The sequence below is a fragment of the Herpailurus yagouaroundi genome, unplaced genomic scaffold, assembly GCF_014898765.1.
Source record: "Herpailurus yagouaroundi ecotype Mexico unplaced genomic scaffold, PumYag 100, whole genome shotgun sequence".
NCBI lineage: Eukaryota > Metazoa > Chordata > Mammalia > Carnivora > Felidae > Herpailurus > Herpailurus yagouaroundi.
Genome location: NW_024412391.1, coordinates 30,717,955 through 30,740,582, shown reverse-complemented (window position 1 = coordinate 30,740,582; position 22,628 = coordinate 30,717,955). Strand labels below are relative to the sequence as shown.

Here is a 22,628-nt window from a genome sequence, read left to right as displayed (position 1 = left end):
CTCTGGCAACCACTGGTCATTTTATTGTTTCCATAGTTTGCCTTTTCCAGAATGTCATATAATTAGTCATACAGTGTGTATCCTTTTCAGATTGGCTTTTTTTTCACTTACTAATATGAATTTAAGCTTCTTCCAGGTTTCCTTCTCTCTTCCCCACCCTTCGCCTAAGTTTTGGTAATATGATTTTCCTATAGTCTCTTTTTTTCTACTCTCATTGAAATATAAAATCATTCAGAATTGGGAGAATGAGGTTAGTAGGGTACAATTAAACATAGTGGCTGATTCACCTTTTCCTGAGGCTTTAAGTTACTTTCAAATTTTAAGGGAATTTGTAGGAATGGTCTGGTCACACAGAAACACCATATATTGGGATGTATAATTAAATAGTTTAGATTTTACAAAACCCACTAATTATGGCTTTATAACGTCTCTTCATAAAACCTCATTAAAAGGAATTCCAACAGATGCTGAGGCATCATCCAGAATAATGTGCTGCAGAATCACAGGTGACATGCACAGGAGTGTAAACCACAAGGACTTCAGGAAAGAATATTTAACAGCCTAAAACAGGAGATACCAAAAATTGCTATGTAGGAAACTCAGCAATCAAATTAAGGAATTTCCTCCTTAATAGGGACATCTCTTTCCATCTAAGCCATCCATTTTTGCTCTTGTCTAGATGATTACACTTATTGGGGAGGATCATCACAAAATCACCTGTTTGTCCTTCTGTTATTCTGAAATGGAATTTCAGCTATCAAAAGAAAATGCTAGTGATTAGAAAAGCAATGTAGAAAATGAAATTCCAAAGAGGCCATATTAGAGCTTATTAAACTAAGTATTAAGAACATTATATTCTCAAAAACAAATAACAAACTCAATATTGCAATTGAAGCTTAAGTGGAAGATTTTAAGACTCAGTTTCCTGAATTTTATAAGAGAGGTCATTGAAACCTGAGTTTGAATTGATATTTTTTAAAGTTTATTCATTTTGAGAGAGAGAGAGGGAAAGACAGACAGACAGAGAGAGAGAGAATAGGGGAGGGGCAGAGAGAGAAAGAATCCCTCTCACTCTGAAAATCCCCCAGAGCCTGATGTGGGGCTTGAACTCACGAACCTTGAGATCTTGACCTGAGCCAAAATCAAGAGTTGTATGCTTAACTGACTGAGCCATTCCTTGAATTGATATTTATTATGCTTAATTATATTTATTGTATAAACCAAAACCAATGCTAACATTTATAGAATTCAGGCCTGTTTCTCTTTCCCCTTGTAATTTTTTCTAAAGTAATGCTTGCATATGGTTAAGAAGGTCAAGTAGTGCAGAAGAGGTAATAATAAGGAATCACTGTCTACCATCCACTTCAGTCCACCAAGTTATACTGAGACTTGTCTTGCATCCCAGAAAGAAACAACCTTCTTTTAACTTTTATACCAGTTATTACCAAGCAACAAAATCATAGACATAATTTTATTTTTATCAATTTAAGATTTTTATTGATTCAGCATTATGAAAATTGAAGATTTATTTCAATGAAATCCTCTCTATTTTTATAGGTATTAATTTTTCATTTGTGCATTGGCTTCTTTTGTAATGTTAAAACTAAGTTTCTGTACTTCCAGTTTCTGGTTCAACCTGTAAGGATCTTGGAAGTTACTCTTTCCTTAAGACAAGTAGAAAGCTGACTATTCTAAAAATCAACTACTCTTCTTGGACCCATAAGAGAGGGAAGGACACAGGGCAACACACTGCCCTCAAGACTGGAGAGACAGGCCAGTACAAGGAGTCATGGCTTCCCAGAGCAAAGACTCACAAGTGGAAACTTTGCCAGGGGAACCAGTGTCAAGGTAGGAAAATCTGAACTATAACTGATAAATTGCTTGGGGCTTAATGTGGACAACTCCGAAAGTTAAAAACTCCAAGGGGACCCAGTCAAATTGGAGGGGGTATCTCCTATACTTTTGTGAGTTTTACCTCCTAGAACTCAACCAGATTGTTAGAGAAAATATTAGAGAAAAATCCTCTATACTTCCAACAGGGAGAGGGGGAAATGAATCATTTTGATATATGCCAGAACATTCTGTTCTTAAGAAGGCCTGCCCTCAGGAGAAACTAGTAAACCAGAGTCTAATCTGCTGGAATATTATCAGAGGCTAACTTCTCTGGCAGAAGGGAAATACCCAATACCAGCCAACTCTAGCCATCCAAGGAGAGGAAAAAAAACCTGAGTAACACTTCTGAAGTCTACAGTCCAGAGTCATAGCTACACTAAAGGCTAAGATTTAATCATGAGAACTATAGAATATTTTGCCTCCCCTCACATCTTACCATCACATTACTAAGGCCTACTTACAATAATTCCCTTTACATGGTACATCGTGTCTAAATATCAAGAAAGAATTACAATGTCCTTAGACAAAAAATACGGTTTGAACAGAGAAATCAAGATAAGAATCAGACATAGCAGAGATGTTGGAATTATCAGACTGGAAATTTAAAACAATGAAAAATATGCCAAGGGTTCTAATGGATAATGTAGCATGAGAGAACAGATGGATGATGTAGGGAGAAAGATGGAAATCCTAAGAAAGAATCAAAAAGAAATGCTAGAGATAAAAAACACTGTAACAGAAAGGAATGCTTTTGATAAGCTTATTAGTGGACTGAGAGAAGAATCTCTGAACTAAAGGATATATGAATAGAAACTTTGAAAACTAAAAAAGCAAAGAGAACAAAAACCAAAAGAAAAACACAGAATATCCAAGGATCATGAGGTTAACTACAAAAGTGTAATATACATGTGATGAGACTACCAGAGGAGAAGAAAGAGAGAAAGGAATATGAAACAATAATGACTGAGAATTTTTTCAAAATAATGTCAGACACCAAATCACAGATCCAGAGGACACTAGCAGGATAAAATTCCAAAAAAAAAAAAAAAAATCTATACCTACATCTATCATTTTCAAACAACAGAAAATCAGAGGTAAAGAAAAAAAATCCTGAAAGAAGCCAGAGGAGGAATATACCTTACCTGTAGAGGAACAAAGAGGAGAATGACATCTGTCTCCTCATAAATGCAAGCAAAAGAGTGGAGTGAAATATTTAAAGTGTTGAAAGAAAAAAAACCCAACAACTTAGAATTCTGTACTAAGTAACATTTTTCTTCAAAATTGAAGGAGAAATGAAGACTTTCTCAGACAAACAAAAATTGAGAGAATTGTTGCCAGTAGACCTGCTTTGCAAGGTATCTTAAAAGAAGTTCTTTAGAGAGAAGGAAAATAATATAGGCCAGAAACTCAGACCTACATAAAGTAAGGAAGAACATCCAAGAAGGAATAAGTGGAAATAAGATAAAACTTTTATTTTTTTATTTTCAACTGATTTATTTTAACTGATCTAGCAGTTTATTCAAAATAATGATACCAACATTGTATTTAGTAATGTATGCTTATGTATATATCATCTGTATACATAAACATGCTTATGCATGCTTGCAAGTGACAACACTGATATAAGGACAGAAAGGAGGAATTAGGAATATTTTGTTATTATAAGCTACTCAAACACTTGTGAAGCAATATACTGTTATTTGAAAGTGGCCTTGAATGTTGTAAATTGCCAACTCCAGAGCAACCACCAAAAGAAGTTTTTTTAAAAAGAAGTATAGCACCCTTCGATAGCTCAGCTGGTATAGCAGAGGACTGTAGAAGAAATAAAAAACAGAAGTATAACTGATATGCTAAGACAGAAAATGGAATCATTTAAAATGTTTAATGAAGACCACAAAAGGCAGAAAAACAGTGGGAGACAAAATCAAGAGCAAAGAACAAGGGCAACAAATAGAAACAGTAAAAATATGGTAGATATTATTCTAATTCTATCAATAATCACTTTGAATACCAGTAGACTAAATGTACGAATTTAAAGATGGATTGTTAAAGTGGATCCAAAAACACGACCCAACTATATGTTGCTTACAATAAACCCAATTTAAATATAAAGACACATATATATTAAAAGTAAATGAATGGAGAAATGTATACTATGCTAACATTAATCAAAAGAAAGCAGGAGTAGTTATATTAATTTCAGACAGCAAATTTCAAAGTAAGGAAAGTTATAAGGGATAAAGAAAGGCATTGCATCATGGTGAAAGTTGGTCAGTTCTCCAAGAAAACATAGCAGTCTTGGGCATGTATACACCTAACAACAGAGTGTCAGACTTTTAGGGCAGAAACTGATAGAACTGCAAGAGAAACGGATGCCTTCACTATCATACTTGGAAACTACAACATCCCTGTATCATACATGGACAGATTAGCAGGCAGAATATTAGTAAGGACACAGTTAAACTCAATACCATCAGTTGACTGTATTACAGGAATATATTTCTGGGTTCTCTGTCCTGTTCTATTGATCCATTTGCTTGCTTATTTTATTTTATTTTATTTTATTTTGTTTTGTTTTGTTTTGTTTTTATTTTTATTTTTATTTTTTTTTGCCAATACCACATTGTCTTGAATACTTAGCTTTATAATAAGTCTTGAAATTGGGTAATAAATTTGAAGTTGAGGAGTGACAGTCCTCCGTCTTTGTTCTTCTCCTTTAATACTGGGTTGGTTATTCTGGGTCTTTTGCCTCCCTATAGAAACTTCAGCATTAGCTCAAAAAAGAGGAAGGGCAATACTATGGGGAAAGATACTCTTTTCAATAAATGGTACTGGAACAACTGACATCTACATGCAAAAAAATGAATCTATACATAGATCTTAACAACCTTTCACAACAATTAACTCAGAATCGATCACAGACCTAAATATAAAACCCAAAACTAAAAAACTTCCACAAAACTCCTGAAATGCAAATTCAAACAATGAGATACCACTGCACACCTATCAGAATAGCTAAATCTGGAACACTGTCAACAATAAGTGCAGGTGAGAATATGGAGCAACAAGAACTGTCATTTATTGGTGGTGGGAATGTAAAATGGTTCAGCCTCTTTGAAAGAGTGGCAATTTCTTACAATACTAAATATACTCTGTCCATATTACCAGTAATCACATACCTTGGTATTTACTCAAAGGAGTTGAAAACTTATGTTCACTAAAAAACCTGCAAACAAATGATTATAGCAGCTTTATTCAAATTGCCAAAAGCTGGAAGCAACCAAGATGTCCTTCATTAGGTGAATGGATAAATAAACTGTAGTACATCCATACAATAGAATGTTGTTCAGTACTAAAAATAAATGAGTTTTCAAGCCATGAAACAACAGGGAGGAATCTTAAATGCACATTGCTAAGTGAAAGAAGCCATCTGAAAAAGCTACATTTGTGTGATCCCAAAATTATGGAAAAGGCAAAACTATGGAGTCAGTGAAAAGATCAGTGATTGTCAGTGGTTGGGGGATATGGGGCAGAGGGATGATACACAGAGGACCGAAGAATTGCAGGACAGTGAGAATACTTTGTATGAAACTATAATGATGGATATATGTCATTATATTGTGTATTTATCCAAACTCATAGAATGTACAATACCAAGAGTGAACCTTAATGTAAACTATGGGCTTTGAGCGATAATGATGTGTCAATGTAGGTTCATCAGTTATAACAAATGTACTGCTCTGGTAGGGGATGTTGATAATGGAGGAGGTCATGTTTGTGTAGGGGGGTAAGGGGCATATCTCTGTATCCTCCCATTTACTTTAATGCTGAAACTGCTTTAAAAAATAGTCTTGAATAAAAAACTGTTTCTTGTTCCATAAAGTTGCAGACAGCATCTATTGACCACTCACACCCTATTTGATGAGATTTTTAGTGTCCCTTTGTTTTCTCCACGTCATCTTCCATTATGCCTCCTAAGTTCCTGTCAGCTGTCCCTTTACTTCCACAGGTTTATGAATGAAAAAAAATATTATGTTTTATATTTAAATCCCATGTCAGTTTATTAACCACTCTGGGCTCTGTTATTGTCTTCCTTTTAATATAGAGTGTCTTTATAATAAAACAAACAAAAAGAGTGGGTAACTTTTACTGTCTGAATTTCAGGTTTTTAGGCTTACAGTTAAGCTGAAGCTATTGAGAACAGTGTTTTATGAAAGGGGCAGATGATGGTTTGGGCTCTATTATTATTTTTATCATCTCTGGGACAAATTTGTCAGGAACAACATAGGATTTCATGTAGCTTTTATGGATCTTTCATAACCTTTGACTCCAAATCCATGAATCAGCCATACGTCTAATAAAATGAATATGTTATAGGCCGGCAGCTTTGATATAACCTTCACTCAGAAATAGTCTCCTGATGAGTCAGATAATAATTTCCTGCATGTAAAACAGAGATGTGTATTGGAATCCTTCCTTTTCAACTAGTTAGTTAATAACTTGATATTGTTTTTGAGTAGTTTGGCATAGATACCCACTGGCTCTCCAGTTAGAAAGAATATAAAAACAATCTCTTTTGTGTATTTTGGGAACACTGTTTTACTGTCACAAATTAGGAACAGTGTTAGAAGTACTACCTAATTAATGTCAGATAGAATGGCTAATCATCAACCATTGCAAGAGAGTAATCATTTTTAGTAATGAACATCTAGTCTTCATCCAGTTTGTAGTGAACAGGCTTGTAGTGTTCTCCAAATTTTGATGTGTCAGAATTGCTTAGGAAGCACTTTAGGCATATGGTTTCCTTGAACCCATCTACAGATATTCTCAGTTAGTGGATGTGTTGGAGTAGGACCTGAGAATTTGTGATATAGAAAATCTTCTCAAGTGGTGCCAAGGCAAAGTCAGGTTTTGTAACTACTGTATTCAGCATGCCAGCTTGCTCATTATTAACAAATACCTTGTGCAATCAGTTTACATTAGAGGGTCATGAAGGAAGTCACTTGATCCAAATATAAATAGCCATTAGAAACACTTTGGTATTTTTTTCATGTCTATAACAGGTATTTAGTAGCACTTATTTAAATTATTTTTCCATTTTAGAATTATCATAGCCATGCTCCTGATATATATCCTTTGGAAACTTGATTATCCATTTATTTATAAATTGGAATGATTGCAAACTTGTTTTCCAGGGATAGCTCATCTCTGTTCATGGTTACCTACTGAATCATTTACACTAAATTGAGCTTTCTGTTATGCCTCAGTTCATCTCCTTGAAGAACTAATATGTCCTTCTTTTCAGTCACATGTTCTTTATGTGTTAGATTCTGCTAACCTAAATTTCTATCTAAAATTTTGATCATTAGTGAATATAAATCAAGTATAACTAGCTGTATAAGATAATTACACTCCAGATACCTAGCAAATAATGCTATCTTGATCTCTCTCCCATCTAATATTTATAAAAACTGTGTTAAAATAAATAATAGTCTTGAAGGACTATGTGAAATGTATCATTTCAACCCTTAGTATAATTTATTCTTGGATCAGGTCAGACCAAAAGAGAGCTGAGTAGCATTCTGCATTGTTTTGGCCCCTAAAGCATTACTTTTATTAACGTTAGATCACCAGCTTCCATTGACAGAACAAAATCTATATAAAAGTCATTATTATAGTTACTATTATATTCTTACCTATCTAGTATTTAAATTAATGAAAAAATTGGTAAGCACTGAGTCTCTATAACGTTGAAAAGGTAGATGAGAATACATTAATGTCTCTCAGTTTCTGGAATATAATGTTAAGTGTAGAAACTAATTGTAGCCTCATTTTATCTTAAAAGCTCACTGAGTTTTATTTTGCCATTATATACATATCAGTGTGGATTTTACAAATAATGATTCTTATTCTCATTTAAATTTTCAAATAAAGTTAAAATTCCACAGAGACAAACTGTTTATCCTAGGATTTAAGTACCACCAAGCCCTTAGCATAACTCTCAGAGGTAAGCACAATCCAGTTTAAAAGCCAAAGTCATTGTCCTCTTTTAAGAACTCATGGGGGAAAAATTTTTCATGTCCTATAATGATGGAAAGCCAGACTTTTGAGGAACAGCTTTTTGGAATAGACACTATGAACATTGTACTGATTCAGTCTATCCTCTGGAAAGCTTCAAGTCAAATTATCAACCATCTTGAACATATGTTTAGAGTCATTTGACATCTCATAATTCTTTTATTCTAATCTTATATTTGGCTGCATTTAATTTTCTGCCTTTTTATTGTTCTGTAATGTATCTTGATCCATTTTATTCCTTATGGAAGCTCCCACTTTAAAACTCCAAATTCCATTATCCTACTTTCAGACTACAAACATTTATACTGCCATCACTTAATCTCCTATTATATCTGCTCTTTGACCTCATGGAATGCTTTATTTTATTTGCTTGCTACTTTATAGATTTATTTCCTACTTTGGTAAAGTGACATCAAGATCTCTTATCACCCAAGCCTGAGACCTGGGAACAGTCTTAAGTGTCTCTCTCCAAAGTCCTTTACCTCCAAATGTCATTAAATTCTTTCATTTCCACCTCTTTAAAATCTTGAGAACTTGTCTTTTCCCTCCTCACAACATTTCTTCCCTGTGCTATTACAGTAGTCTCCTAATTTGGGTCCATTACTTCAAGTCATCTTCACCAATTCTTTTCCATACTGTTACCAGAGTTACTTTTTCAAAGCATGAATCATCGTAAATCATATTTATCAACTTAGAATTCCTCAGTCTTCCCACTGTCTGCAGGACAAAGCCCAACTTTCAGCATGCCATACACAGCCCCTCATGATTGATCCCTAACTATTTCCCCCTAAATGCTGTGAAACCTTCTACTTCAGCGTGGCTAAGTGTTTCATTGTTCCAAGGGTAGCATACTACTCCTTAGCTTTGGCCTTTTGTATATGCATAACTTTTCTCTGGAATAGCCTCCCTGATTCCTCTACAACCACAGTTCTACGTGGTGAATTTTTAATTCTTTGTTAGTGCCATTTATACTAACAAAGCCTGTACTCTCCTGACATTTATATCTTCAGTACCTAATGAAATTTCTTTCTTCCTCTCTAGCCTCCTATCTGTCCTGTTGCTCTCTTTTGTGCCCATGTTTCAACCATACAGGATTTCTGGTCCTTGTCCTCTTCTTCTCCCATGTAACACTTTCATATATGGTATTTCTCTTGATTGTAATGTTTTCTTGCTCTTCTTTTCACCTCTACTGTTCATACTTTTTTTTTTTCAGATATGTACCTCTGTCATGATAAGCAAAGACCTCCATGTGACCAAATCAAATGGAAACTTTTCTGCCCTCATCATGATCTCCTAGAAATATTTAATAAAATATGTAATTTTATTAAACATCTTTATCTTTTTTTCTGAAAAAAAAAATAGACTCTTTTTTCCTCCTACCTCATGGGCCATTTCTCTTGACTTCTTTTTCTGGTTCTGTCTTTACCCCAAAATCTATTTGCTGGAATTTTCCAGGACTGAGTGCTTGGTCCCATTTCCCTCTCTTATTATGGTTTCTCATAGGTGATTTCAGCAATGTTCATGACTTAAAGTACCAGATGAGGATCTTCATCCATAAGTATCTATTCTAAGATCCAAAGTTAAAAGTATAGCATCTTACATGTCATCTGCACTTGGATGTTTTAGACATACTCAAAGTTAACATGGTCAAAAACAGTTATTTAGTTCTCTTTTCCAGAAAACTTGATATCCCTGACTTTCTTCACTCAACAAATGAAATCATCATCCACCCAATTACTAAAGCAGAACCCTATAAATTTCTTTCTAATGCCAAAGGTATTTCAAATTCATCTAATTCTCTCCATCTCATTTTCTATGGTCTTTCCTCGATTTCTTTAACATCCTCCATATTGGCCTTCCTGTTCTCCTCTTGGCTCCCTCCTCTCCATTCTCCATGCAAAAACTGAAGTTACCTTCTTAAAACCCAAGTCATATTATGTCACTCCTGTTAAGGCCTACCAGTAGTTCCCCAATTAGAATAAAATATGCATTTTTTTTTAAATTTTTTTTTTCAACGTTTATTTATTTTTGGGACAGAGAGAGACAGCATGAACGGGCGAGGGGCAGAGAGAGAGGGAGACACAGAATTGGAAACAGGCTCCAGGCTCTGAGCCCTCAGCCCAGAGCCCGACGCGGGGCTCGAACTCAGGACCGCGAGATCGTGACCTGGCTGAAGTCGGATGCTTAACCGACTGCGCCACCCAGGCGCCCCAAAATATGCATTTTTTAACCATGATCTTTATAGGGATATAACCTCTCCAGTTTCATCCAATTCCACTCTTTCCATCACTTGCTCACTAGACTAATGATGCTCATGTTTTCTCAGTTCCTGGAGCAGACCCATGTATTCCCTGCCTCAGGGTCTTTGCCTTTGCTACTCCTATGCCAGGAACTTCCCTTCTCCAAACATAAAAATGTTTAGATATTTATTCCTCAGTTCACAGCTTGGATTTTGCTCTTTTGAGAATACTCTTCTGACCTCCTTTAGCAGATCTAGATTTCCTTGTAATTTGTTTATTCACTGCCTATCATTTCTTATAGTTGCCAACTTGTAATTTATTTGCTTACATGTTATGTCTTCCTCACAAAGTTTTAAGCTCCGTGAAGACAGTGGTTACTTCAATATTGCATCTCAAATTCTAGCATGGTACCAGAGTAAGTACTTAATAAATATTTGTTAAATGAGTGACACTCTCAACTTAAACATCGTTTCTTCCAAGAAGCCTATGATTCTTGCCGCCATAATAGATCTACTCATTATATGGCCTGTAGCCCTCTCTACTTCCTCATAATAGTTTACTTTTTTATAATTACTGTTTATCTTCCATGTTAGATGGTAATGATATGGGCCTTATATGTTTGTTTTACTGTGTTATCCCCAGCACCTTGCACAGTGGCTGCAGTATGGCAAATGTTTCATAAATGTTTGAGTAGTAAAGGAATATTTGGTACACCTTAGAAGCTTATTAATTTTTTTGTTGTCTGAATGAATTTGTTGAATAAAAATTGGTAATGGTGACTTAGAGGCTTTTTTTAAATGGTAGAAATGTTAAGTATTAACAAGATCTCACATTGAGTTGGAGCTTAGAGAAGATTGTGATTCAATCCTTATGACCCAGATAATGTTTTCTCTGTCTCTAAAAACAGACACAATCATATCAATCTAAAAGAAGTGTTTGGTAATTTACATAAAATAAGAGCATTGGCTCAGATAGAGTAAGAAGTGATGAAGAATATGCCTTATTAAGCAAAAACTCTTTGTTAGTACCAAGTCAAAAGAACATACCAAGCTCAGCCATGTTGACAATTGATTCCCTTTGAAAGGCAGAATATTAGATCTAAACCATTCATCATGAACAGAAAATACAAACTGAAAAATAAAAATTATCACAACAAAAAATAACAACATAGAAAAATAAAGTCCTAGAGCAAGAAACTTCAAAACATGTTCTGCTGCTAAAATGGTGTGGGAAGTGGGAGCAGGGAAATAGTTCCCCAGTGAAACAAGTGCAAGAAACACTGGATTGAACAAAATCATAACTATGTCTTTCCTGAGAATTTTTCAAAGCTTCTAATATACTATAGTGCCTTAGGGCCTATCAATGGAAGTGTATGGAATGATTTTTCCCCCTAGATCTATTTGGCCATCAAATCATTTTTGCACAAAATATCTAGTGGAATTGATCTGGAAAGAATTAGTCTTGGTACTGAAAGCAACCTTCCGTTAGCAGAGATTTAGTTCAGTTTTATTAGAAGACAACTGAAATAGTCGTCCTTAGATTATTAAAAGGGGATTTTCTCAACTAGGCAATTATTTGAATGTATTGCCTGTGATTATTCAGGAATAGATACTGATGTTTCTGTATGTGAAGAGAATGCAAGTCATTCTATTAGGGAGAGGGAGTGTAGAGGGATAATGGATTGTTGGGAAGAAAGGTGAGAATCGTGAAAACAGTGTACAGATATACCTTAAATGCTTAATAAAAGAGTAGGGCAATCAAAAATGTAGTAATCTTCATCCAATCTTTGACAGAGCCTAATTCATACATTTCAAAGTCATTAAAGAGTTCAATATAAGGTAAGTTAATGGAGACTTCATGATCTGTTGACCTTATTACATCATTAAAAGATCAAATTTTGGCCTGAAAATAGCAGATTCCTTCTCAATGATTCACATTACCCAGAAGTCTAGGGTTTACTGGAATTCTTAACAAAAATTACAAATCTCTTTGCAATAAATTTCAGGTAGTGGTTCTTGATAACTTTAAGTACAGTTCGCCATTAAACTTGCCCATTATCTATCAATTATTGCTTACCTTTTATTTTGTTTTGATTTTAATCTTTTTCCTTCATCTTTCTAAGTAGTATAGAACCTCCACTCTCAGTTCATTCATCGTCACCCAAGAAGTTGATTTTAGTTTTTGGCATAAAAAGCCCATATGGTGTCCTTAAGTGTTGCTTATTTACCCTGAGAGTGCTTCATTGTGTGGCTTTCTCAGATAGGACTCAGCACTCATCAGATAACAAATCCTTCTTCTCAAAGAAACTGGCTTCCTCATCTCAAACCAGTTTGTAAACTCCCTTTCCCTTTATTTCACTGCTTTTCCCCCTTTCAAAACCTTGAAAAAGTAGAAAAAAGAATAAATATTTCTTTCTTCCTTGTAACTGTATTTTTTAAAGATAACAACATTTTTTCCTACGTAAAGTGATACATGCTCTTCTTAAACAGATTCAACACTATAGAGAAACACAAAGAGACAATTCATCCAGAATTTTATCACCTTAAATGACCAGTGTTACATCTGTGAAGGATTTCCCCAGATATATCTGTCTGTGTATACACAGAAGGAAAGAGAAAGGGAGCCAAATATAATTTTATAATAATTGAATGATAGTCTACATGTTTTAAAAATAAAAAGTATTATGTTTAATTCTATTTGAATGTAACAGAACAAGAAACAAGTAGAACTGAAGGAATTATTAAACTTGAGACAAATGTTTCTTTTTGCTAAAGTATTTTCAATTATTTAAAATAGAAGAAAATAATAAGGAACAATATGTAAGTGTGAAGCGTTTTAAATTCCATGTCTACCCTTGGTCTGGATAGCTCTCCATGAAAGATGGAGAGGTGAATTCTTTTACACTTGCTTCGCCTCCTATTCCTTTCTCCTGAGTGTTGTCCATCTTACTAAATCAGTGTCATACTTGACACCTGGGCTGAGTATAGCACTGTATGATACTGTTGTGTCTTTTTTCAGAACATACAGACTTTGTTCCACTGTGTTTTGGAATTGAATGTTTAGGAAACACTCTTAGGCCAGCCTGCTTCTCCCCACTGTTGAAAGTTTGTTTTATTTATTTTATTCTTTTGGGACACCCTAGAGGATTCTTTCTTTGTCTTTAAAGTTCAGTTATTTAGCATGTTTTGCTATTGATTGTTCTTTGCCAGCTCTTCCTAAATCTGAAGATTTTGTTCATGGAAATATTGTGTATCCTATCTCTAAGTACTTTTTCTGTTCGGTTTGTTGAGTTTTCTACTTAAAATGACAATTATCTTTATGTTGTATCATTTTTGTCTTTCAGATGTATCTTTGTTTATTTGATCACTTTTCTTTTCTTTTTCTCTTCCACATTTACTGTGGTAATCTCAAGTTATTAATTCAAATGCTACATAAGTGTATTTTGCCCCTAATGTGTTCTGATTCATTGGCTCTGTCATTGTATTTTTTTTTTTTTTTTTGTTCACTTGCAGGCACTCTTAATTTACTTCCTTTGGTCTTCAGCTTCCTTGTCAGTCCTTTCCATGGCTTTATCTTCTTGCCTTTGTGCTATAAAATCCTAAGACTTTCTATGACATAAGACATTCATGGGGAATGTGCTTCAGTTTCTAGCTTATGTTTTCATCTGGACTGGTCTTGGTTTATCCCATTCATAATGTGTTGCTTTCTTTCTTCTACTCCTTCTTTCCATATTTCCTTATGCCTTAATAAATTACTGCTATTACAATCTAATTCCTTATATGTGGGTGGGCTGTGATGTATTACTGTTGTCCTTATAAGAAGCCATCAGGACACAGACAATACAGATTGAGAACATAGAGAGAAGTCAGCCCTCTGCCAACCAAGGGAAAGAAGCCTCAGAAGAAACCAAACACTTTGACACTTTGATCTTAGACTTCTAGGCTTCAGAACTGTGATAAAATGAATTTCTGTTGTTTAAGCCACCCTATCTGTGGTATTTTGTTATGGCAGCCTGAGCAATACAGGTAATATACTACCAACCTATCTTACCACTGATGATGTGAACCATGATTTTTTACCCCAGGTAGTTTTTTTTTTTTTTTTTTTTTTTCCTAGTTTCTCTGTAGTGAATTGCTTTTTCCTTCTCTGTTCTTTTGAAGGAAGTTACTAAGTGTAGCCCACACAGGAGGGGTCAGGAGTGGATTGAAGGAGAGTTTGGCTCCACCTTCTGAGTAGAAAGTACCATTTGGAATTCTGTAAGAAAGATTTATTTGTCTTTTCTCCTCATTTATTTATTTATTCACTTGTTTATTTATATCAATATTAACTCATGTCTTTTTATTTTATACTTTGGGTTATAATCCAGTACAAATTTATTCATTTTTTTTTTTTTTTTTGCTCAAATTGTTATGGCTTTGGCCACAGGGAACTCTTTCAGCTCACCTTATATCCTTTTGACATGTATCCATAGTTGTGTTTTTAATTTTTTAGCACTTTTTCATTTTCTGTCATTACATGATGGCCAGGGTCAACTTGTACTTTTCCTGCCCCAACTCTAGAATTAGTCAGTTTTCCAAGGAGCCCTGCGTCATTTTATAGGAGAAACTAAGATTAGGTGCTAGATGGAACAAGTTATTTTAAATACAGTCTTGTAGAACTTTTACAAAGGTGTTCTCCATGCATCAATTACCATTTCTTTGTTGAATTTGTTCTCAATCATTCAGGGAAGGCCTGTTTTTCTCTCTTTGATGTAAAGGGCGAACTTCCGTGGTATTTTGTGTTTCTTATTTACTGGAATACAAGGTCTGTAAGAAGCTCTGCAAGAAAGAAGGGCAGTTTCACAATCAAATAATTTTGAATGTGTAGGGTATCGCAGTCACAGCTTCTGGAAATTTGGCATTCTACACAGATGAATAACTAAGAGTTTCTCAAAATGTTTGTGTGGTAAAAGAATTCAGTTAACCTAGTTTAACCCAATTTTTTCCAAGTTTATTTGACCATAGATACCACCTTTTTTGGAATATGTATTGGCATCTTATAGGATTTGTGTTCCTTGGAATTCACTTGGGACAGGCCAAACATAATACTATGACTTGGAAGCCCCTGAAGCTATGCTGTACAGTACTTGAAAGAAGTGTTTTCTTTTAAATGCAGCAAGGCTAGAATGAAAATAATCCTTCTAAAGTGCTATGATTGAATGGCCTTTTCACGAGAGTGCTACATCTGTTTCTTTCATTTCCTTGAGCACCAATCCCTCCCGCTCTGCTGAGCTCAGGCTAAATATAGGTTCTCTATCCAGTATGGTGCATGTGGGGTTGAGAATAATTTTCTCATCTGTCTCACCCAGATCATTTCTCCATAGCTCTAACAACATGATTTCCAAGTGCTATTTTCCTTATAGACCTCTAAGAGATCTGTTCTGAGAGAGAGTATACCATAACTATAAAGTTAAAAAAAATGATGGATAATTTTTATAAATTCACTGAAATTAGGACCATAAAGTCAATAAAATCTTGATCGGTAAAAATGCAACTGATTAGAAAAACCAATTACCCAGAATTCTTTCCCTGCAATAGTTAGAGGAGTTAGAGAGAAGACAGCAAAATAAATTGATATCAGAAAAATTGGCTTCAATTTAACTTTTAGTTCAAATACATACTAATTAAAGAATTTTCCTATAGAACAGTGACATAAAATTAGAATAGAACCATTTTTTTATTAATGATAATATAATAAACAACATTTCAAGTTACTGTTTTTCAGTTTGTAATTAATAAACATCTTGTATGAGATACTTTGAGGCTATGTAAATATCCTGTTCCCCATTAAATTTTCTCCCCCTAGTTTTAGCATCCATTGACGATTTTGCCTGACTCAATTATTGTGTTGATGGTTGCCAAATGATTTTCTGGCATTCTATGATAAGAAAGATCATTTCTTTCATATTGTTTAATTGATTGATTAATATCAGCATATACTCATGGATTCTTATTTAATGTGTTTTAATTTGTTAAGGCAATTATTTTGATGCTTAAATTGTCCCAGATTTAATTAGTGGGACACTTTTAAGCTTACTCTTATGATCTTTTGACATGTTTCCATTCTTATTTAAGTACTTTCTTACTGTCCTGCACTGTAAGATGTTTCACTCATTGGCTTCATAGTTTGTATTGTGGAACTTCTTGGCCTTTGCTGTCCCTTTATGATACCCTTTGTCTCTACAAGGACATCATAATGCTTAGTTAACTTTATCTTCACCGGCTTCTAGATCCTCCTTTGTGCTTCCAGTATCCCTGCTTGGATGTGTTCTGTATCATCTATTTTGAAGCCTATCAGTTATTATCTTTGCTTTCTTAAATCTACCATGGCATGGGATTCTGTATGATGCTGCACCCTCTGGGCCTTTATTAAGTAGTGGTTGATTGATGGTCATATGCAGAAAAGCTTGCTGCATTGTAAACCTCAGGAAAAAATAGCAGGCTAAAAAATGACCTAAACTTTCCAATTGTTAGCACCACAAGGACCTGCAGGGCACATGATTTTGGATTAGGATCCTAGGGTCATTAATTGTCAGAGTAGGACACCTGTAGTTGAGGAAAATGTATTTGTACTTGCTGAACACAAGACTAATGTAGCAAAAAAGTATTTACCATTGAAATATAGCTTAATCAAGCATTTTTTATTTACTCTTATACTCTATTTATATTTGATATCACTGCTGTTCCTCCCACCTGCCATTCCCACTTGGATAGCCTCCCTTCTCATTATCCTCATTTTGTTCAGTCATCTTTTGACTCAAAGTTGGCCAGAATTCAGTGGGTAGTGGTTTCTATCTTCAGGCAAGAGAATGAAGAGAAAAGAGGAAGAAAAGACAAAAATAATAGAGAACATGTTTAAAGGGTGTGAGGCTATGCACCTAAGCACCTACAGTTGCTGCTTAGCAAGCAATATTGGTGCAAGAAAGGAAAGATATGTTTGGGATTGGCAACACTAAAGATGGTCTGGTGTTAGACTCGTAGAGATAATATTGTTGGCACTTTCTTCATTTTCTCTCAAATGCTGTAGGTCCATTACCAAAAGAAAATACCTTTCATGTAATTCTGGGCATTCTTCAAAACAAAGCAGGGCAAGGTATATTTTAATGTAAAGTGTGCAGATACTGGAATTTGTAGGAGTTGCTATTTCCACTCATTGGCTTTGAGATGTTGAGCAAGACCATGAACATCAGTTTCTTCATGTTAAAATGGCAATAATAATATCTATTGTATTATATTATTGTAAGGCCTAGAGACTATATGTGCACAAAGCTTAGAGTAGAATGCTAACACATAGTAGGTGCTTAACAAATACTGCTGCTAGATTAGCAGATCCTAGAATTCCATGTCGGTAAGAATCCTCTAAGGGTATTATTTTTAAAACAAAATGAGACAAACAGGCCTCCAAGCTTTTCCTTGAAGATTCTTACTCAGTCATTCTGGGAAGAGAGCTGGAAATATCTTCTTTTCTTTTTAAAATTTATTTTAATGAATACTTGAGGCTATCATCAGTGAAGGTGAGCAAACCTATAACAATAGCCAGTGCAGCATGGGCCTATCGAAGAGGAGGTTGCCAGGACCGATGAAACCAATACCCATATGATTATACTGCCCATGGTCTACTTCTCACCCATAGTTTTTCCAAGCTCCTGTCCTCTTTCTGTTTCACTGCCCACTTCATATGTTGTACATGCCTTTGAAACTGGAATATCCAAATTGAACTTGGGCTTTCCTTTATCATTTACCTTTCAAAGAAGGAAACTCCTCTTTGTTTCCATTTTTGGGAAGAAGCACAGCCATCTTTCTAGTTTTCTAACTGATATGAGAAGGACATCTTCCATTCCTGCTTCATCTCTTCCAAAATGGTCTCCTGCCTTCAGTCTTACTCATCTCAACTTAATAGCAGAGTGATCTTTCATATGAGGGGTGCCTGAGTGGCTTAGTCAATTGAGAGCCCGGCTCTTGATTTTGTCCCTGGTCATGATCTCACAGTTGTGGGATTGGGATTGACTCCCGTGTGAGATTCGGGGTGCGGAGCTTGCTTGGTATTCTCTCTCTCTCCCTGTGACCCTCTCCTCACTTTGTGCATATGCTCTCACTGTCTCTAAAGTAAATTTTTAATAGAATAGAATAAAATAAAATAAAATAAAATAAAATAAAATAAAATAAAATAAAATAAAAATAAGATACAAAACTAGCCATGTTTGGAAATTTTTATTACAAACTTGAGAATAAAATTCAAAGTCCTCATGGAAGCATTTGAGGTCTTTTATGATATGACCTTAGGCTTTCTCTTTTAGGCTCACCTTCTACAATATTCCTTCCTTTCCCTTCTCTCCAAATTAACCATACTACTAGTTTCTTCCCACCAGTGTTAAGACCTCACAACTACTTGACATTGCTGTTGGGTGGCCTTTTTCTGGAATTATATATTAGCTGCCACATTTTACCTAACTCCTGTAAACTCCTCTACTCTTAGTGTTTTAGATATCTTCCAAGTATCCTAGAAGGTTCAGATCAAGCATTACATGCTCCTGGAGCTTTTCTGAGGCCCGTTTCCTCACATCTGTTAATCCTTCTCCTGTGACCTTCTTGTTTCTATAGCTTTGATACTGCTTTATTTTAAGCATCAGTTTTCTAATTTCCTTTAGGCTAATATTACTCCAAGGAAAATAATTATATTTTAATCTTCTCTCTTTTCTCAGTTGTTTGAAAAGTTGTGATATATGGAAGGTACCTACTAAATATTTGTTGAGTGAATGATTAGGAACCATATAATGATTTCTTTTTTTTTTCTAACAATTCACACTTAGCAATCAGGCATAGTAACATTTACCAATTATTAAGATCTCACCCTAATTACAATTACATAGATTTATCTTTATCTCAGACACATTCTGAGAGTAGAGTAGGATATTTCCCCTTACAGATCCTATAAAATATAGATTATCGTCATTTTTTATCCTCATAAACTTTGGAAATGAGAAGTGGAAATGTTTAAGAGATTATTTCTTAATTCTGTTTCAGAAGATATGGGGAAGGATAGCCTGGATTTCATCTGCCCCACTTAGTGTGCCTTACTTCATGGATCATCCAATCACTAGTGACAACATACAGTTAATTATATCTTCCTGTCACTAATGTGAGTAGACATACTCTGTCAGTAGAAACAGCTCAGGGGAAATGATTCAGAAAGAAAAAAAATCACAAATTTTTACACAAATATCCAGGCAGTGAGTGTGTCGTTATTGATTTTTACTGATGATCAAAATGACTGATTTGTATTGTCACTGTCCTTTGCATAAATGGGAATGATATGTAGACCTTAATGATTTGTATGTGAACTTCTGAGGAAAATACCTCAGAATGCAGAAGTGATGGTGAGTTTTAATGTCTTGTTTGGTCATTTCCAGGAAAGCCTTTTTCTCTAATTTGAATGTTATTCATCTTCTGGAAGCAAACAGAAGTTTCATTATAACAATATTCATTATAACATGGACTTCAGGCTAGCAATGGTATTCTTTTGATCTATTCAAGGAAGCTTAGAATATGGAGTATATCATAGTAACACACAATGTTACTTATTGCATGAATCCATTATATTAAAAAGTATTTTACAAGAAGACTTTCCATAAAGGCTTTCCTATATAGGGTAGAGGTAGAGATAGTATCTGTCTTATTTACTATTGTACTCATATACTAATAGTATTAAAGTGCTCCTGTAATATGCACGTGTGTATGAACACACATTAATTGGAGAATGGATGAATTCAATTTATGATGGCTGAAGTCAAGGATAAAGAAGAATTAAGAAATTTTTTAGGCATCCTCTATAATTTTCCAACTAAAAGTAATAGTTTAAGTATTAATGAAACATGTTGTGAATTAATAATGGACTAGCAGTGAACATCAGTAACTAATCTGTGTTCACATTGCACAAAATTGTGTACATTTTACTTTTACATCAGATTGCTAAGATCAGATAACACTTCCTCCAGGAACCTTTTATTTATTAAGACAAAAAACTTGATTTAGACACACTCAGTTTTGCTTTCTGATGGAAAGAAGGATTTAATTTATTTGTTCTCCCTGCTGCAGTTAGTCAACACAGTTTGCAGTTTAAAAAATGAAAGAAACACTTACATAATAGAGCTTTAAATGATAAGAACATTTCTTTACTAATTCAAAAGGACATTGTTAATGAATAGAACGAAAGTCTTAAGAGTTTTTCTTCTCCCACACAAGTAGATCAGCTTTAACATTCTACAGAAGACTCAGATTTCTAATTTTTCCAAGCTCATTAGACTTTAATGGTCCCTTATCACTGTTGGCATTGTCAGGGATTGGACAAAAGTCCAGCCAAGCTGCACATTAATTAGGCAAAGACATGAATGTCCTCCTCACAGCTTCTGCATATACAGCTGTGTGCCAGCTCCTACCAGAAAGCAGAATAGCAAGAGTTAGACATTTTCTAAATTTTACATTTTAAATGGGAAATGTTTTACATGGGAAATTTTAACACTTTCAGCAAATTTTAAGATTATGGAAGGAAGGTAGTCATACATTTTCTCCCCAGTTTTACTTCCTCCATAGTCATTCTCAAACCAGTAGGCAGAGAAGTGGCTAACATGTTTTGAATTCATAAAGCCAAGGGCATTCTTCATTCATTTCTGAATTAATCCTCTTGCATCTATAAATTCTGAGAGGAAAACCAAAATTTGGAATTTTATTATCATGGTCAGAGACTGATGAGTGCTTATTAGTACTCTCTCAACTCTCTCAAGCAAGGAATAGAAACTAAACTCAAAGCGGATTTGGTGAAACAGGGAAATAACTGGTTCACATAATAAAATTATAAAAAGACAAGAATGAAGTCACTGTAGGGAAAGATGGGAACAAGGAATTTGTATGTTTCAGGATTTGTGCTCTCATCCTATTTCTCCCTCCGGTTCTCCCACCTCCCACTCCTACCTCTTTTCCTCTTTTGTTTTCAGTTCTAAGTCAGTTTTTGCCATAAAATAAAGGTTTTGCCCTCCAGGAGCTCCAGAGTTCCCTTATGTAGCTTTGTATCTAGAGAGGAAAGATGCATCTCTCTGAACTTCAGTTGGGAAATATTCAAAGGAAAAAGCAAACAAAAGAAAAAGAGAACAGGAATGGTCTCTGACTAGTCACTTAAAAATGCCTTGGGCCAGAGCAAATATTGACAAACACAAAAGTAAAGATTCAGATTATGCTTCTATTCTGAGAGATAATCTTTTATTAGTTTATAATCCTATGTGATGCTTAGAAGTCACTGTAAAGAAAACCGTAATTCCAAAAAACAGAAAGATACACTTTTTTAAATGTTTATTTATTTATTTATTTATTTTTATATATTTTTTAAATATGAAGTTTATTGTCAAATTGGTTTCCGTACAACACCCAGTGCTCATCCCAACAGGTGCTCTCCTCAATACCCATCACCCACCCACCCACTCCCCCACCCCTGCCCCCGCCCCCATCAACCCTCAGATTGTTCTCAGTTTTTAAGAGTCTTTTATGATTTGGCTCCCTCCCTCTCTAACTTTTTTAATTTAAAGAAAGTTAATGACTTTATGAAGAAACAGTACATTACTTTTTAAAAACGTGAACAGATGGGTGGCTCAGTCGGTTAAGCGTCTGACTTCAGCTCAGGTCATTATCTCATGGTTCATGAGTTCGAGCCCTGAATTGGGCTCTGTGCTGACAGCTTAGAGCCTGGAGCCTGCTTCGGATTCTGTGTCTCCCTCTCTCTCTCTCTCTCTGCCCCTCACCACTCACACTCTGTCTCTCTCTCTCTCAAGAATCAATAAACATTAAACAAAAAATTTTTAAAGTGAACAGATGAATTACGAGATAATAAAGCGTAATAGAATTCCTCTAACTGAATTTGCTTAGAGTTGGAAAAACTGGTAGAGATCTCAGTCATTTGTTCCTGACATGCCCTCCTTCTTATCCTCTACCCTGCCATACAAATTCGTTTATCATTCTTTAGTTTATTGAGAAGCATTAGCAAGTAGTGGTGTTCCAGAGGCCTAATGGTATAAAGACCTATATTAGTCATGTGGCAGCTGAATATACAAATGAAATCAGAAAGAACTCAAGAGTGGCAGAAAAATTCTTAGGGATTCTGAATCTTCCCTATCCCAGATTCAATACTAAACATCTGACATTACATCCTTGGGTAAGAAGTTATGACTGGTCAGCGAACTGACTGATGGCTCTCCTGGTTTTAATTTCATTGCCATTAAAAAATATCTCCTTGGAGGCAACTGGGTGGTTCAGTCAGTTTAGTGTCCAACTTTGGTTCAGGTCCTGATCTCATTTGTGAGTTTGTGCTGACAGGTCAATGTAGAGCCTGGAG

At 35.0% G+C, this 22,628-nt stretch overlaps 1 long non-coding RNA gene across 2 annotated transcripts in view; it reads right to left on the bottom strand.

Annotated features, from left to right (window-relative positions):
- LOC121028460 (uncharacterized) overlaps positions 1-22,628 on the bottom strand; it is a 118,704-nt gene that overhangs the window by 50,943 nt on the left and 45,133 nt on the right. The window contains exons 2-3 of one of the 2 annotated variants that reach the window (XR_005789240.1): positions 14,902-15,028; positions 14,535-14,794 (exon numbers count right to left, since the gene is read on the bottom strand). The exons of the other annotated variant lie outside the window; for it this stretch is intronic. This is a non-coding gene — a long non-coding RNA (uncharacterized LOC121028460). Of the gene's footprint in view, positions 1-14,534; positions 14,795-14,901; positions 15,029-22,628 lie in introns of those variants that run through there. 2 annotated transcript variants of the gene reach the window in all.